The sequence below is a fragment of the Oncorhynchus masou genome, chromosome 25 (assembly GCF_036934945.1).
Source record: "Oncorhynchus masou masou isolate Uvic2021 chromosome 25, UVic_Omas_1.1, whole genome shotgun sequence".
Taxonomy (NCBI): domain Eukaryota; kingdom Metazoa; phylum Chordata; class Actinopteri; order Salmoniformes; family Salmonidae; genus Oncorhynchus; species Oncorhynchus masou.
The window spans coordinates 25,954,387-25,971,342 of NC_088236.1; the positions used below are offsets into that span (position 1 = coordinate 25,954,387).

General features: G+C 41.4%; 1 pseudogene; it reads right to left on the reverse strand.

Moving 5' to 3' along the window:
- Positions 1–16,956, reverse strand: part of LOC135513526 (synaptic vesicle glycoprotein 2C-like) — a 63,640-nt pseudogene that overhangs the window by 31,392 nt on the left and 15,292 nt on the right.

The following is a 16,956-nucleotide window of genomic DNA, read 5'->3' on the forward strand; positions in this document are numbered from 1 at the left end:
ATTTAGTGTATTTGAATCTTAGGTACAATTTATGCTTTGCAGAAAATAGACAAACACCTAGATATAGTGAGCCAGTAAAAGTGTTGGCCTACCAGTAAGTTGGCAGTTTGAGACTATACTCACAGCATCATTAACAGAGACGTATCACCTATGTTTACATTTTACATATGCTTGGACAATTGAGCTCTACTCAACAGCAATTAAGATACATGTAGTCTACCTTTTTAATGTAGAACAGATACAGTATTACCACTGCACCTGTATAGCACATACCGTCTTTACCATTTGTTTACTGTAATTAAGTATAATTATCCTGTAAAAGCCCAATTGGATTCCAACAAGGTCAAAGTAATCATGGAGTGTGCCCACACACACACACCCAAACAAACACAATCACGTTCAGCCTAAGTCACCTCATCAGGGGAGGAGCCTCGAGGTAATCAGAGAAGAGTGAGAGAGAGAGAGAAAGAGATAGAGATGGATAAAGAGGGGACATGATTGAGCAAATCAAATTGTATTTGTCACATGCTTCGTAAACAACAGGTGTAGAATTACAGTGAAATGCTTCCATACATGCCCTTCCCAACAATGCGTGATGAATAAGGGGAAGCAGCGCATGGAGCAACAGAAGTAGCAGTGCTATGGTTCACAGTGCAGGGGGGTTGAGGGCTGACTGATTCCATGTTTTTACAGTATGACACAGAAAGCCCCTGGACACACATGTAATGTCAGACTTGCTAGTGATGGATTACAGACCTGCAACCATTTGCACTATTGTGGCTCCAAGTTAACACATTGTGAAAACTAGTCCCTCAACATGGGCAAAGAAATCAACATACCATCAAGCTTACCGTATGCTTCCCAGCAGTGGTGTAAAGTACTTAAGTAAAAATACTTTAAAGTACTACTTAAGTCATTTTGGGTAGTATCTGTACTTTACTTTACTATTTATATTTTTGCCAACTTTTACTTTTACTTCACTACATTCCTAAAGAAAATTATGTAATTTTTTACTCCATACATTTTCCCTGACACCCAAAAGTACTCGTTACATTTTGACAGGAAAATTGTCAAATTCACACACTTATCTAGAGAACATCCCTGGCCATCCCTACTGCCTCTGAACTGGTGGGCTCACTAAACACAAATGCTTACATTTTTAAATTATGTCTGCTGGAGTGTGCCCCTAGCTGTCACACCCTGACCATAGTTTGCTTTGTATGTTTCGTTTGTATGTTTTGTTTGGTCAGGGTGTGATCTGAGTGGGCATTCTATGTTGGATGTCTAGTTTGTCTGTTTCTGTGTTTGGGCCTGATATGGTTCTCAATCAGAGGCAGGTGTTAATCATTGTCTCTGATTGGGAACCATATTTAGGTAGCCTGTTTTGCTTTGTGTTTGGTGGGTGGTTGTTTCCTGTCTTTGTTGCACCAGATAGGGCTGTTTTGGTTTTGCCACAGTTATTGTTTTGTATTATGTTCATGTTGAGTTTTCCTATATTAAAAACATGAACTATAACCACGCTGCATTTTGGTCCGCCTCTCCTTCCCAGGAGGAAAGCCGTTACACTAGCTATCCGTCAATAAAAAAAAGAAAGACATTATGCCATCTGGTTTGCTTAATATATGGAATTTTAAATTGTTTATACTTTTACATTTGATACTTAAGTACATTTTAGCAGTTCCAAGTACATTTAAAACCAAATACTCTTAGACTTTAACTCAAGTAGTATTTTACTGCGTGACTTTCACTTTTACTTGAGTCATTTTCTAAAGGTTCTTTACTTTTACTCAAGTTTGACAATTGAGGACTTTTTATACAAAGTCGAAACAGTTTGCGCATATATTATGACAGCATTTTGTGACGTTTTTGTTGGTTTTGGTCTTTTTGTTAGGCAAGTCGAAGTTTGTTTCGTCGGTGATTGGTCAACAGAACTACTTCTAAAAGGAGTAGGAGGAACATGAAGGTTTTGTTGTCATTCAACGAGAGACGACTAGTTTTCATGCACATTTATTTACTTGAGAAATACGGTTTCCATTAGATAGCACAGCCGAAAGTCCATATTGGCTATATCCTAAATAATTTATGAAAACTACAATTTGTTAGTTGGTCTTAATTTAAGGTTTGAGTTAGACATACGGTTAGCAGTGTGGTTACGGTTAGGTTTACATTTACATTTAAGTCATTTAGCAGACGCTCTTATCCAGAGCGACTTACAAATTGGTGAATTCACCTTCTGAGATCCAGTGGATCAACTGCGTTTATTTCTTTATCAAACTTAACATATGTAAATATTTGTATGAACAGAACAAGATTCAACAACTGAGACAAACTGAACAAGTTCCACAGACACGTGACTAACAGAAGTGGAATAATGTGTCCCTGAACAAAAGGGGGGGGGGCATCATCTGTCCTTCCTGTCTCCCTGTAGCGGTGTCTTAAGCGTCTCACAGTACAGACACTGAAATTTATTGCCCTTGCCACATCTGCAGTCCTCATGCCTCCTTGCAGCATGCCTAAGGCACTTTCACGCAGATTTGCAGGGACTTGCCAGTTCTTGCTGTGGGATGTTACCCCACTCTTCCACCAAGGCACCTGCAAGTTGGGGGATCCTAGCCCGATTCAACAGGTCCCAAACGTGATCAATGGGATTGAGATCTGGGCTCTTCCCTGGCCATGGCAGAACACTGACATTCCTGTCCTGCAGGAAATCACGCACAGAACGAGCAGTATGTCTGGTGGCCTTGTCATGCTGGAGGGTCATGTCACAATGAGCCTGCAGGATGGGTACCACATGACGGAGGTCTTCCCTGTAATGCACAGCGTTAAGATTGCCTGCAATGACAACAAGCTCAGTCTGATGATGCTGTGACACACCGCCCCAGACCATGACGGACCCTCCACCTCAAAATTGATCCCGCTCCAGAGTACAGGCCTCGGTGTAACGTTCATTCCTTCGACAATAAACTTAAATCCGACCATCACCCCTGGTGAGACAAAACCACGACTCGTCAGTGAAGAGCACTTTTTGACAGTACCGTCTGGTCCAGCGACGGTGGGTTTGTGGCCATAGGTGACATTGTTGCCGGTGATGTCTGGTGAGGACCTTGTGCATTCCTGGTGTAACTCGGGCAGTTGTTGTTGCCATCCTGTACCTGTCCCGCAGGTGTGATGTTCAGATGTACTGATCCTGTGCAGGTGTTGTTACACGTCATCTGCCACTGCGAGGATGATCATCTGTCCTTCCTGTCTCCCTATAGCGGTGTCTTAGGTGTCTCACAGTACGGACACTGCAATTTATTGCCCTTGCCACATTTGCAGTCCACATGCCTCCTTGCTGCATGCCTAAGGCACTTTCACGCAGATGCGCAGGGACCCTGGGCATCTTTCTTTTGGTGTTTTTCAGAGTCCGTAGAAAGGCCTCTTTAGTGTCCTAAGTTTTCATAACTGTGACCTTAATTGCCTACCGTCTGTAAGCTGTAAGTGTCTTAACGACTGTTCCACAGGTGCATGTTCATTAATTGCTTATGGTTCATTGAACAAGCATGGGAAACATTGTTTAAACCCTTTACAATGAAGGTCTGTGAAGTTATTTGGATTTTTACGAATTATCTTTGAAAGACAGGGTCCTGAAAAAGGGACGTTTCTTTTTCTACTGTGTTTACATTACTCGTAAGGGTAGCATTAGTGTAGCTTACCTTCTTCCAATGTTAAGTGACTGGTATCTTGGTAAACTATTTTCAGAGTAGCTTTCCAAACACTGCCAATGGCTAGTTTCTGCATTCCTAAGACCTCACACAACGCAGATAGAAGAGTCTGTCGACAGACAGCTCAGGGATATTTGGAAAGATGGCAGAAAGGGTTGCGTCTTTGAGTCTTGTTTTTGCCTTCATTATAAACAGACTGAGTGCCACTGACTGTGTAGTTGTGGTGCTAGTAGTTAAAACCTTGTCTGTTGCATTTACATAGTTCCTTTTTTCTAATGCTCTCTTAGAAGCACAAAGACACCCTTCACCTAAATGCCCAATACAGTAAAAAAAAGAAAATCCTGTGTTATACAGTACCAGTTAAACATTTTGACACACCTACAAGGGTTTTTATTTTATTTGTACTATTTTCTACATTGTAGAATAATATCGAAGACATCAAAACTATGAAATCAAGTAGTAACCAAAAAGTGTTAAATCTAAATATATTTGAGAGATTCTTCAAAGTAGCCACCCCTTGCCTTGATGACAGCTCTGCACACTCTTGGCACTCTCCCAACCAGCCTCAAGAGGAATGCTTTTCCAAAAGTCTTGAAGGAGTTCCCACATATGCTGAGCACTTCTTGGCTGCTTTTCCTTCACTCTGTGGTCCAACTCATCCTAAACCATCTCAATTAGGTTGAGGTTGGGTGATTGTAGAGGCCAGGTCATTATGTAGCACCATCACTCTCCTTCTTGGTCATTGTCCTGTTGAAAAACAAATGACAGTCACACTAAGCGCAAACGAGATGGGATGGCGTAGCGCTGCAGAATGCTGTTATAGCCATGCTGATTAAGTGTGCCTTCAATTCTAAATAAATGACAGACAGCATCACCAGCAAAGCATCCCCACACCATAACACCACCTCCTCCATTCTTCACGGTGGAAACCTCACATGCAGAGATCCTCAGTTAGCCTTCTCTGCGTCTCACAAAGACACGGCAGTTGGAACCAAAAATTTGGACTCATCAGACCAAAGGATAGATTTCCACCGGTCTAATGTTCATTGCTCATGTTTCTTGGCCCAAGCAAGTCTCTTCTTATTAGTGTCCTTTATCAGTGTTTTTTTTTTGCAGCAATTTGACCATGAAGGCCTGATTCACGCAGTCTCCTCTGAACAGTTGATGTTGAGATGTGTCTGTTACTTGGACTCTGTGAAGCACTTATTTGGGCTGCAATTTCTGAGACTGACAACTCTAAAACGTATCCTCTGCACCAGAGGGAACTCTGGGTCTTCCTTTCCTGTGAGTCTCATGGGAGCTAGTTTCACCAAAGTGCTTGATGGATTTTGCGACTGCATTTGAAGAAACGTTCAAAGTTCTTTAAATTTTCCACATTGACTGACCTTCATGTCTTAAAGTAATGGTGGACTGCCGTTTCGCTTTGCTTATTTGAGCTGTTCTTGCCATAATATGGACTTGGTCTTTTACCAAATAGGGCTATCTTCTGTATACCACCCCTACCTTGTCACAACACAACAACTGATTGGCTCAAACACATTAAGGAAAGAAATTCCACAAATTAACAAGGCACATATGTTAACTGAAATGCAATCCTTGTGACTACCTCATGAAGCTGGTTGAGAGAACGCCAAGAGTGTGCAAAGCTGTCATCAAGGCAAAGGGTGGCAATTTGAAGAATATAAAATATATTTAGATTTGTTTTCACTTTTCTGGTTACTACATGATTCCATGTGTTATTTCATAGCCAATGTCTTCATTATTATTCTACAATGTATAAAATAGTAAATAATAAAGAAAAACCCCTGAATGAGTAGGTGTGTCCAAACTTTTGACTGGTACTGTATATATCCACACTATGGAGGTTGGAATAATACTGTGTAAATTATGATAATGTCTTTTGGGTAACCTGGCAGGTAGGAGCGTTGGGCCAGTAACCAAAAAGTTGCTGGAACTAATCCCTGAGTTGACAAGGTAAAAATCTGTCATTCTGCCCATGCAAGGCAGTTAACCCACTGTTCTCTGGGAGCCGATGACGTGGATGTTGATTAAGGCAGCCACCCGCACCTCTCTGATTCAGAGGTGTTTGGTTAAATGAGACACATTTCAGTTGAATGCACTCAGTTGTACAACTGCCTAGTTATTCTCCTTTCCCTTCCCTTAGTGTAAGATCTGTTAGAAACAACTGCCTGAAATTTCAGCCTGTTTTGGTGAGATGGATTTTTTGCCTGCCTGGTGATATTACCAGGTGGTAAATTAGTTAATAGACCAATGAGAAAGAGTTCCACACCTCTCTGCCAATAACAGCTCATTTGTAATTTTTCCCTCCTAACTCAGACCTCTCTCAGAGAGCCCTAGCAAAATTCTTGCTTGAGAAATTGCTCTTTGCTAAGAAGCTATTTTTGTTTCTTTTTGACCATTTAATTGAAAACAATCACAGTAAGGTATTTAATTGTTACTTAGTTGTTACCCAGAAATTATATTTAATATTGAGATAAAAACAGCTGCATTTGGACCTAAGGGAAGTTACAACAATCCATATTATGGTTTTTATCTGATTTCAGTCATTTAATCCTATTGCACAAATAGCAGTAACACCATTTGTTTGGCCTCTGTAGTGAACCATGGTATTTCAGAAAGAAAATATGTTTTACCAGAGAGTTGTATTTCAGTTTATCTAACCAACAGGAGGTCTGCCTGAGGAGAATAAAGTGTCAACTGGCTAGAAACAGAAGCATGCCACACAAAAGATAACAGTATGTGGCCAGAGATTACAATACAGAATCAGGATTTCAGATGCCTAATAAAGAACAATGTATATGTGTTTACAACTGGTGCTTCTTGTAGTGTCAGTATGCCCTTGTCATTTCACTTACACCATTTCAGTGTCTGAAACATTTTTGCCAAAATATGCCATAATGCTGCTTTCTGAGAGGAAATTAAACATTTCCTCTTACTTACAGTGATGATAGCTTTGCTGAGACACAGAGAGCCCCTGCAGCCGTATTCCCGCTCATCCTCTGACTTATAGTAGCTCAGAGTGTTGTTTTTCAACACTACCCACCGGTCCTGCCATCCGTGAATGTAGTTGGTCCACTTGCTTAGGACGCCACAGGTTAAAATCATATTTTAAGAAGAGACATTTTAGAAATATGCAGGATTTATGACTCTGTGGCTGTGGTAACACGTGACGACCAAGAAATACTGCGCCAAACATCTTAGCTCGACTTCGCTAAACCCCGCCCCATAATTTTGGGAAACCAAAACCAGCAACTGTCGTCGAGTCCGACACATAGGACAAAGTTTCTTTGAGTATTTTCCAAATCCTAAATTATAGTTTTGTTACATTGTTTGCTTGCTAAATTAGCTCTCTCAGTCTCAATGACCACCAAAACAAGCCACTTAATATCACTTGTTTTCTTAAAATGTATATTAGCTAGCTAAGTTATCAATGTCATGAATACAACACCCATCTGCTGTCGATATCAGGATATGATTGGAGAGCACTAGTTAGCTCCAAACTGAGTTAAAGCTTTGACTGCATGCTGACAATGATTTAATAATTTTACCAGGTTCCCGAAAAGCAATTGTAATGACAGTCCACCACAACATACCCAAGAGTTTCCCGATTGGCAAGGGGTAGTCTGTTTAATCAAGAGGGACAAGCAACAGTAATATTGCACTTTCTTTTCTCATTTCCAAGCAAAGGTCTTTAGGGAGTATGAGAGTACAGACGGTCGCTTTGCCTAACTGAGATCTGCTAGGAGCAAACCGAACCAATGTATGCGGATGCCTTTACATTGTACTCTAATCAAATCGAATCAAATGTTATTTGTCACATGCACCGAATACAACAGGTGTAGACCTATCGTGAAATGCTTTCTTACAAGCCCTTAACCAACAATGCAGTTCAAGAAATAGAGTTAAGAAAATATTTACTAAATAAACTAAAGTATGTATATATTTTTAACACAATAAAATAACAATAATGAGGCTATATACAAGGGGTTCCCAGTACCGAGTCAATGTGAGGGGGTACAGGTTAGTCAAGGTAACTCGTACATGTAGGTAGGGGTAAAGTGACTATGCGTAGACAATAAACAGCGAATAGCAGCAGTGTAAAAACAAAGGGGGAGCTTGGCCTGTACGCATTACCCTCTGTAGCACCTTGCGTTCATATGCCGAGCAGTTGCCATACCAGGCGGTGATGCAACCGGTCAGGATGCTCTCAGTGGTGCAGCTGTAGAACGTTTTGAGGATCTGGGGACCCATGCCAAGTCTTTTCAGTCTCCTGAGGGGGAAAAGGTGTTGTCATGCCCTCTTCATGACTGGCTTGGTGTATTTGGACAATGATAGTTTGTTGGTGATGTGGACACCAAGGATCTTGAAACTCTTGACGTGCTCCCCTACAGCCCCATCGATGTGAATGGGGGAGTGTTCAGCCCTCCTTTTCCTGTAGTCCACGATCAGCTCCTTTGTCTTGCTCACGTTGTGGGAGAGGTTGTCCTGGTACCACACTGCCAGGTCTCTGACCTCCACCCTATAGGCTGTCTCATCGTTGTCGGTGATCAGGCCTTCCACTGTTGTGCCGTCAGCAAACTAATATTTTTTATTAATCCAAAACGTACAATGTACTACACCACACCAGTCATCCAACAGACTCCCATTCAGAGCGACACACAGAAGTATCCAGGGTCAATGCCCTGCTCAAGGGCATGTCGACAGATCTACCACAAGGCCAAAAACGGGGACCCGAACCCTCCAAGATCCCCCCACAGTTCCCCAATAGCTGCCCCTCAACCATCCGAGACCCCTCCCCCATTCCCCCCTCCAAGAATAAATAAATACATATAAAAATGTAATTAATTTAATCCCCCACCCCAATGCACCAACAACCGAGAAAATGTAACTAAAGAGAAAAAAGAAAACGACAATGCAAAAAAAACTAAAGACATCAAGAACAACTGTATATGTTTGAGAGCACATCTGGCACTATTTACATGTGTGTGTTTCCATGTATGTGTGTATTTGAATGAGAGTCTGTGTAAAGTTGATGATAAATACTTTTACTAAGAGTATTAGTATATTAGTAATTGACTGACCCGGTCTCTCCAGATCCTCTAACAGTACTATTTCTACGGTCAGTTTTAGATCAATGTTATGTATTTTCTGCCATTCCTGAACCTGTTTCTGGTCTCAGGTTCAGGAATGGCTGAAAATGACAAAACAGTACCAAAATAAATGGTCTATTGATTCTGTATCCTCACAACAAAATCTGCAGAGCTTCGATGATTTAATGCCCCATATATTCACAATTTTGTTGGTGGCAATAATTCTATATAATAATTTTAGCTGAAAAGCAAGTCTTGAATCTTGCATTGTTTTATTTTGTCTTGCATTGTTTTATATATCAACTCATACACCCTGTACCATGGAATCGGTACATCAAAAATCTCTTCCCAAATATTTTGCAATCAGTATGGTACAGTCGCTTTATTTTGTCTGGTTTAGTGTCCCAGATAAATCAAAATATTTTTGGATCATATGATTTGGAAAACAAATCATCAGGAGCACCATAAGTAAGTGAATAAACTGACATATGACTATGGAGTTAATCAGGGCAATTTTTCCATAAATAGACCTCTCCATGGTTGCCGGACCTTGTCTACTTTTACAAGTTTTCTATTGACATTCATTGTGGAGAGCTCATTTATATCTTTTGTGATATGAATACCAACTATGTCTACTTCACCATCAGCCCATTTTATAGGTAAACTGCAGGGTAATGTAGTTGTATTTTTTAAAGATCCAATACTTTATATTGTACACTTAATAAAATGAGGTTTTAGTCCAGAGAGTCCAGAAAAGTCATCTAGATCTTCAATGAGACATTGCAGGGATCTAGCTTGCGGACTTGATATAAAACTTGAGTCATCGGCGTACATGGACACCTTTGTTTTTAAGCCTTGGATTTCTAATCCTCTAATTTATTTGATTTATTTCACCTGTATTACCCAGGTAGGCAAGTTGAGAACAAGTTCTCATTTACAATTGCGACCTGGCCAAGATAAAGCAAAGCAGTTCGACACATACAACAACACAGAGTTACACATGGAGTAAAACAAACATACAGTCAATAATACAGTAGAAAAATAAGTCTATATACGATGTGAGCAAATGAGGTGAGACAAGGGAGGTAAAGGCAAAATAAAGGCCATGTTGGTGAAGTAAATACAATATAGCAAGTAAAACACTGGAATGGTAGATTTGCAGTGAAAGAATGTGCAAGGTAGAGATAGAAATAATGGGGTGCAAAGAAGCAAAATAAATAAATACAGTAGGGGAAGAGGTAGTTGTTTGGGATAAATTATAGATGGGCTATATACAGGTGCAGTGATCTGTGAGCTGCTCTGACAGCCGGTGCTTAAAGCTAGTGAGGGAGATGTGTTTCCAGTTTCAGAGATTTTTGTAGTTCGTTCCAGTCATTGGCAGCAGAGAACTGGAAGGAGAGGCGGCCAAAGGAAGAATTGGTTTTGGGGGTAACCCGAGAGATATACCTGCTGGAGCGTGTGCTACAGGTAAGTGCTGCTATGGTGACCAGCGAGCTGAGATAAGGGGGGACTTTACCTAGCAGGGTCTTGTAGATGACCTGGAGCCAGTGGGTTTGGCAACGAGTATGAAGTGAGGGCCAGCCAATGAGACCATACAGGTCGCAGTGGTGGGTAGTATATGGGGCTTTGGTGACAAAACGAATTGCACTGTGATAGACTGCATCCAATTTATTGAGTAGGGTATTGGAGGCTATTTTGTAAATGACATCTCCGAAGTCGAGGATCGGTAGGATGGTCAGTTTTATGAGGGTATGTTTGGCAGCATGAATGAAGGATGCTTTGTTGCGAAATAGGAAGCCAATTCTAGATTTAACTTTGGATTGTAAATGTTTGATGTGAGTCTGGAAGGAGAGTTTACAGTCTAACCAGACACCTGGGTATTTGTAGTTGTCCACATATTCTAAGTCAGAACCGTCCAGTGTAGTGATGTTGGGCGGGCGGGCAGGTGCAGGCAGCGATTGGTTGAAGAGCACACATTTAGTTTTACTTGTATTTAAGAGCAGTTGGAGGCTGCTAATGTTGTTATTGGATCTGATTTTAATAGCGAGCATTACGATGGCCATAACGAATAGATATGGTGACATCAGACACCCTTATTTAACTCCTCTTGACAATTCAAACATCTCTGAGAAGTAGCCGTTATTTACTATTTTACACCTGGGGTTGCTATACATTACTTTTACCCATTTTATAAGAGAATCACCGAAATTGAAAAAAATCCAGGCATTTATAAATAAAATCCAGTCTTACTTTATCAAATGCCTTTTCAAAATCTGCTATAAATACCAGGCCTGGCTTCTTAGATGTTTCATGATATTCTATTATTTCTAGTAGTTGTCGTATATTATCTCCAATGTATCGTCCATGTAAAAAACCTGTCTGATCAGGATGAACAATACCTGGTAAAACCTTTTTCATTCTGAGTGCTATGCATTTCGCTAGTATTTTTGCATCACAACATTGAAGTGTAAGGGGCCTCCAGTTTTTTAGATAGACTGGATCTTTATATTGCCATCTGGGTCTTGTTTCCATAATAGTGAAATCAGACCTTCCTGTCCAGTCCGCTCCTGATCCCCGGGTTCGTCCCCTTTGTCGGCGTCCTGCGGCAGGAGCCACGCATCGGGGAGGGAGTACTGTCACTTATGCTCCCTCCGGCCTCTAGGTCATCAGGCTGCTGATTACCCCGCACACCTGTCACCATCGTCAAGCACACCAGCGCATCATGACACTCACCTGGACTCCATTACCTCCTTGAATTATCTTCCCTATATCTGTCACTCCGCTTGGTTCTTTCCTCAGGTGTTATTGACTCTGTTTCATGTCGGTGTGTTGTTTGTGTTTTGTGTTTATTGTTTTGCTTATTTATTAAAGCACTCACTCCCTGTACTTGCTTCCGGACTCTCAGCGCACTTGTTACATGAATATTGAATGACTGCTGAATGTGTAACGCTCGTCTGTAATGGAAGAAGAGGAGGACCAATGCGCAGCGTGGTAAGTGTCCATATTGATTTAATAGAATAAATGAACACTCAACAGAAAACAATAAAGCGACAACGAATGAAACGGAACAGTCCTGTATGGTGAATACACAAAACACAGAACAGAAAATAATCACCCACAACTCAAAGGTGAAACCAGGCTACCTAAGTATGGTTCTCAATCAGGGACAACGAATGACAGCTACCTCTGATTGAGAACCATACCAGGCCAAACACAGAAATCCCAAATTATAGAAAAAATAACATAGACTGCCCACCCCAACTCACGCCCTGACCATAATAAAACAAAGACAAAACAAAGGAACTAAGGTCAGAACGTGACAGAATGTACATATAAAGGTATACCAATCAATAAAGGGATTTGCTGAACCTATATTATACTGGAACAATTCAGTTATAAATAATTTTGTCTTAGTTAAAAGTAGGTTTTCCTCCAGTAAACTCTGTTTCCAATGTCCACGTGGAAATACTATAAGAGTTATGTGAAGGCCAATTAGATGATCCGATCGAATTCTTTCTCCCATTAAAACTTTTTTAACCTTTGTTTTTAACCTTTTATTCCAACTTACCATAACTAGATACTATTCTCAGTCTAAATTGACCACAATTAGTGCTTGTAAAGTTATTGCCATCAGAGATATCATGACAGTGAAAAGTAGAGCTTTTAAATATCTGATATTTAGAATTCAAGAAATAGGTTCTAGCGATGTTTGTTTTATTCTCTTGCCTGTGAGCCAATGCCACAGATATTAGAAAATTGAGACAAGATATTATGTGTGTAGTAAATCTGAGTAGGTTGATGTGTATGATATTGGATGTGATTTAGTGAGAGTGTGTACGATGTCTGTATAAGAGTAAGACTATAATGTGTGATGTCCAAATAAATAATAACCCCACCAATTTGCATGGTTGAGTGTCTGTGTGTAACATGTAGTGTGTAGCCTTAATATTCATGATAATTGTAATCAATATTGTATCACCATCATAGTTGCATTACCTTTAAAATCATTGAAAAACACATCCCAGAATTTCCATAGTAATTGACGTTTCACATGATCATGAAAGAGACCTTGCATTACTATAGCCTCCAACACTCTACTCAACAAACTGGATGAAGTCTATTACAGTGCCATCCGTTTTGTCACCAAAGCCCCATACACTACCCACCATTGCGACTTGTACGCTCTCGTTGGTTGGCCCTTGCTTCATACTCGTCGCCAAACCCACTGCCCACAGGTTATCTACAAGTCTCTGCTAGGTAAATCCCCGCCTTATCTCAGCTCACTGGTCACCATAGCAGCACCCACTCGTAGCACGCACTCCAGCAGGTATATCTCTCTGGTTACCCCCAAAGCCAATTCCTCCTTTGGTCGTCTTTCTTTCCAGTTCTCTGCAGCCATTGACTGGAATGAATTGCAAAAATCTCTGAAGCTGGAGACTTATATCTCCCTCACTAGCTTTAAGCACCAGCTGTTTGAGAAGCTCACAGATCACTGCACCTGTACATAGCCCATCTTCTCCCTACCTCATCCCCATACAGTATTTATTTATTTATCTTGCTCCTTTGCACCCCAATATCTCTACTTGCACATTCATCTTCTGCACATCTACCATTCCAGTGTTTAATTGCTATATTGTAATTACTTCTCCACCATGGCCTATTTATTGCCGTAACTCCCTTATCTTACCTCATTTGCACTCACTGTATATAGACTTTTTGTTTTCTTTTGTTCTACTGTACTATTGACTATGTTTTGTTTATTCTGTGTGTAACTCTGTGTTGTTGTATGTGGCGAATTGCTATGCTTTATCTTGGCCAGGTCGCAGTTGCAAATGAGAACTTGTTCTCAACTAGCCTACCTGGTTAAATAAAGGTGAAATAACATTTTTTTTTTAAATAGAGATGGCTTCACTACAACACAAATGTATCCCGTACAATATGTTATTATTCCCCAATGTCCCTATTCTGATATCTTCCCCTTGCTTATTGTAAACATATATAAACATGTAGACAAAGACATAGAAAAGATAGACAAACAAGAAACATTAAATTATAGAACAGTTCTTGACTATAGAGAGAGAGGGGAGAGAGTGAGAGAAGAGAAGAGAAAAGAGAGAAAGAGAGAGTGAGAGAAGAGAGCGAGACCAACAGTGTATGTGTATGTATAAGTCCATATGTGGTTTTTTTCTAACCTGAAGCCCCTGTAGAATTTAGTACAGCCATGGTGTTATGGAGCTGTCTCTGAATAGCTGTCCATCTATAAAGAGTTTGTCCACAATGAAAAAGACACGCTTACTCCTCTCCCTCTGTTGCCTCTGTACAGGATACAGCCTCTTGCAAAGTCTGTTTATCTCCCTGTGGAAATTGGTAATTGAGACCGAATATGGTCCCTTTAAGCTCCCTTCCCGTGCTATTAATCAGCTCCTTTTGTTGGTAGTGTTCAAATTTTGCGATGATCGGTCGGGGACCCTTGGTCTTGTTGCACTCGATGGAAAGCCACCTTGTTTACAGTCTCTAGAGGAAGTTTCAAGGCGGATTGCATGAATTCTCTGATCATGCCCTCTGGATTATTGGGTTATTGGGTGCGTCCTCAGCAATCCCACAAAATATTAGACTTTCACGCATGCTATGACTTTGTATGTCTAGTAGCGACTCCCTCATCACCCTGTTTTCCCTGAGTAGACAATCCACGTTGGAATCATGGATTTTTACCTTGGCCGTGAGTGCCTTGTTTTCTCCTTGGAGCGTGAGAATTTCACTCTGGCTAAACTCCAAACTCCTCCTCAGCCATGCTACCTCCTCACACAACTTGTCCAGTGATGCATGGATTCCAGCCAGAGCACTCTACTTCAACGGTAAGTAAAATAGATTAATCTGTCTTTCGTTTTTTTGTCTGGTTCTTTTGTGAGGTAGCCAGATCTTTCCATGATGGAGTATGTTGTTCCTCTATAGCGTAAAGCTGTTGATAGTCGTCGATTTTCCTCAGGATATCCTTGGTATCCAGGTTGGCTCTTTAATGCAGCCAGTTGTGAACGAAACGTTTTTAACAATGCGCCTTTCCCACGACGACGACCGGTGTTTTTGTACTACAGCCACTTAGTACTATTCTATGGTTAGCGGTGTTTCCTAGCTCTTAAGCTCTTAAAATCTAACCGCTTCGCAGAATCCACACAAAAACAAGTTTGGTATTTGTATTTAATGAATTGCAGTTTGTTTTAATCAAAAATAACCAACCAAGTGTTTTCCAGCATACAATGTTCAGCTGTGCACTCTGATGACGTGTGATGACGCACCTTTAGTCTGATCCAACACGGATCCAACACTCCTAGCTCCGTCATCAAATGTAATGATGGTGTTGAATTCCTGCTTGGCCATGCAGTCGTGGGTGAACAGCACGTACAGGAGGGACTATGCATGCACCCTAAGAGAGCCCGGGGTTGAGGATCAGCATGGCAGATGTGTTGTTGCCTACTCTTACCACATGGGTTCGGCCCATCATGAAGTCCAGGATCCAGTTGCAGAGGGAGGTGTTTAGTCCCAGGGTTCTTAGCTTAGTAATGAGCTTTGAGGGCACTATGGTGTTGAATGCTGAGCTGTAGTCAATGAATAGCATTCTCACATAGGGGTTCCTTTTGTCCAGGTGGGAAAGGGCAGTGGGAGTGCGATTGAGATGATGTCATCTGGGGATCTGTTGGGCGGTATGCGAATTGGAGTGGATAATGTTGTTGATGTGAGCCATGACCAGCCTTTCAAAGCACTTCATGTGCTTTGAGTTTAGGATTTAGGCAGGTTACCTTCGCTTTCTTGGGCACAGGGACAATGGTGGTCTGCTTGAAACGTAGGTATTACAGACTCAGTCAGGGAGAGGTTGAAAATGTCAGTGAAGACACTTGCCAGTTGGTCCGTGCATGCTCTGAGTACACGTCCTGGTAATCCATCTGGCCCCGCGGCCTTGTGAATGTTGACATGTTTTACGGAGAGCGTGACCACACAGTCGTCCAGAACAGCTGTTGCTTTCATGCATGCTTCAGCGTTGCTTGCCTCGAAGAGAGAATAAAAGGCATTTAGCTCATCTGGTAGGCTTCCGTCACTGGTCAGCTCGCGGCTGGGTTTCCCTTTGTAGTCCGTAATAGTTTGCAAACCCTGCCACATCTGACGAGTGTCAGAGCCGGTGTAGTAGGATTCAATCTTAGTACTGTATTGACGCATTGCCTGTTTGTTGGTTCATCTGAGGGCATAGTGGGATTTCTTATAAATGTCTGGATTAGTGTTCCGCTCCTTGAAAGCAGCAGCTCTAGCCTTTAGCTCGGTGCGGATGTTGCCTGTGATCCATGGCTTCTGGTTGGGATATGTACATACGGTCACTGTGGGGATGATGTCGTCGAGGCACAATGCCATTGAATGATTCCCGGAACATATTCCAGTCTGTGCTAGCAAAACAGTCCTGTAACGTAGCATCCTCGTCATCTGACCACTTCCGTATTGAGCGAGTCACTGGTACTTCCTGCTTTAGTTTTTGCTAGTAAGCAGGAATCAGGAGGATATAATTATGGTCAGATTTGTCAAATGGAGGGCGAGGGAAAGCTTTGTATGTGTCTCCGTGTGTGGAGTAAAGGTGGGCTGCAGTTTTTTTCCTCTGGTTGAAAATTGGCATGGTGGTAGAAATGAGGTAAAACGGTCCCCAGCCACTAGAAGTGCCGCTTCTGGATGAGCATTTTCTTGTTTTATTATGACCTTATACAGCTTGTTGAGTGCAGTTTTAGTGCCAGCATCAGTTTGTGGTGGTACATAGACGGCTACGAAAAATTTAGATGAAAACTCTCTTGGTAGATAGTGTAGTCTACAGCTTATCATTAGGTACTCTACCTCAGGCAAGCAATACCTCAAGACTTCCTTAATATTAGACATTGCGCACCAGCTGTTATTGACAAATAGACACACACACCCACCCCTCGTCTTCCCAGATGTAACTGTTCTGTCCTGCTGATGCACAAAACACAGCCTGCTGTATATTATCCGTGTTGTCGGTGAAACATAAGATATTACAGTTTTTTATGTCCCGTTGGTAGGATAGTCTCGAACAGAGATCATCCAGTTTATTCTCCAGTGATTGCCCGTTGTCCAGTAGAACGGATGGTAGA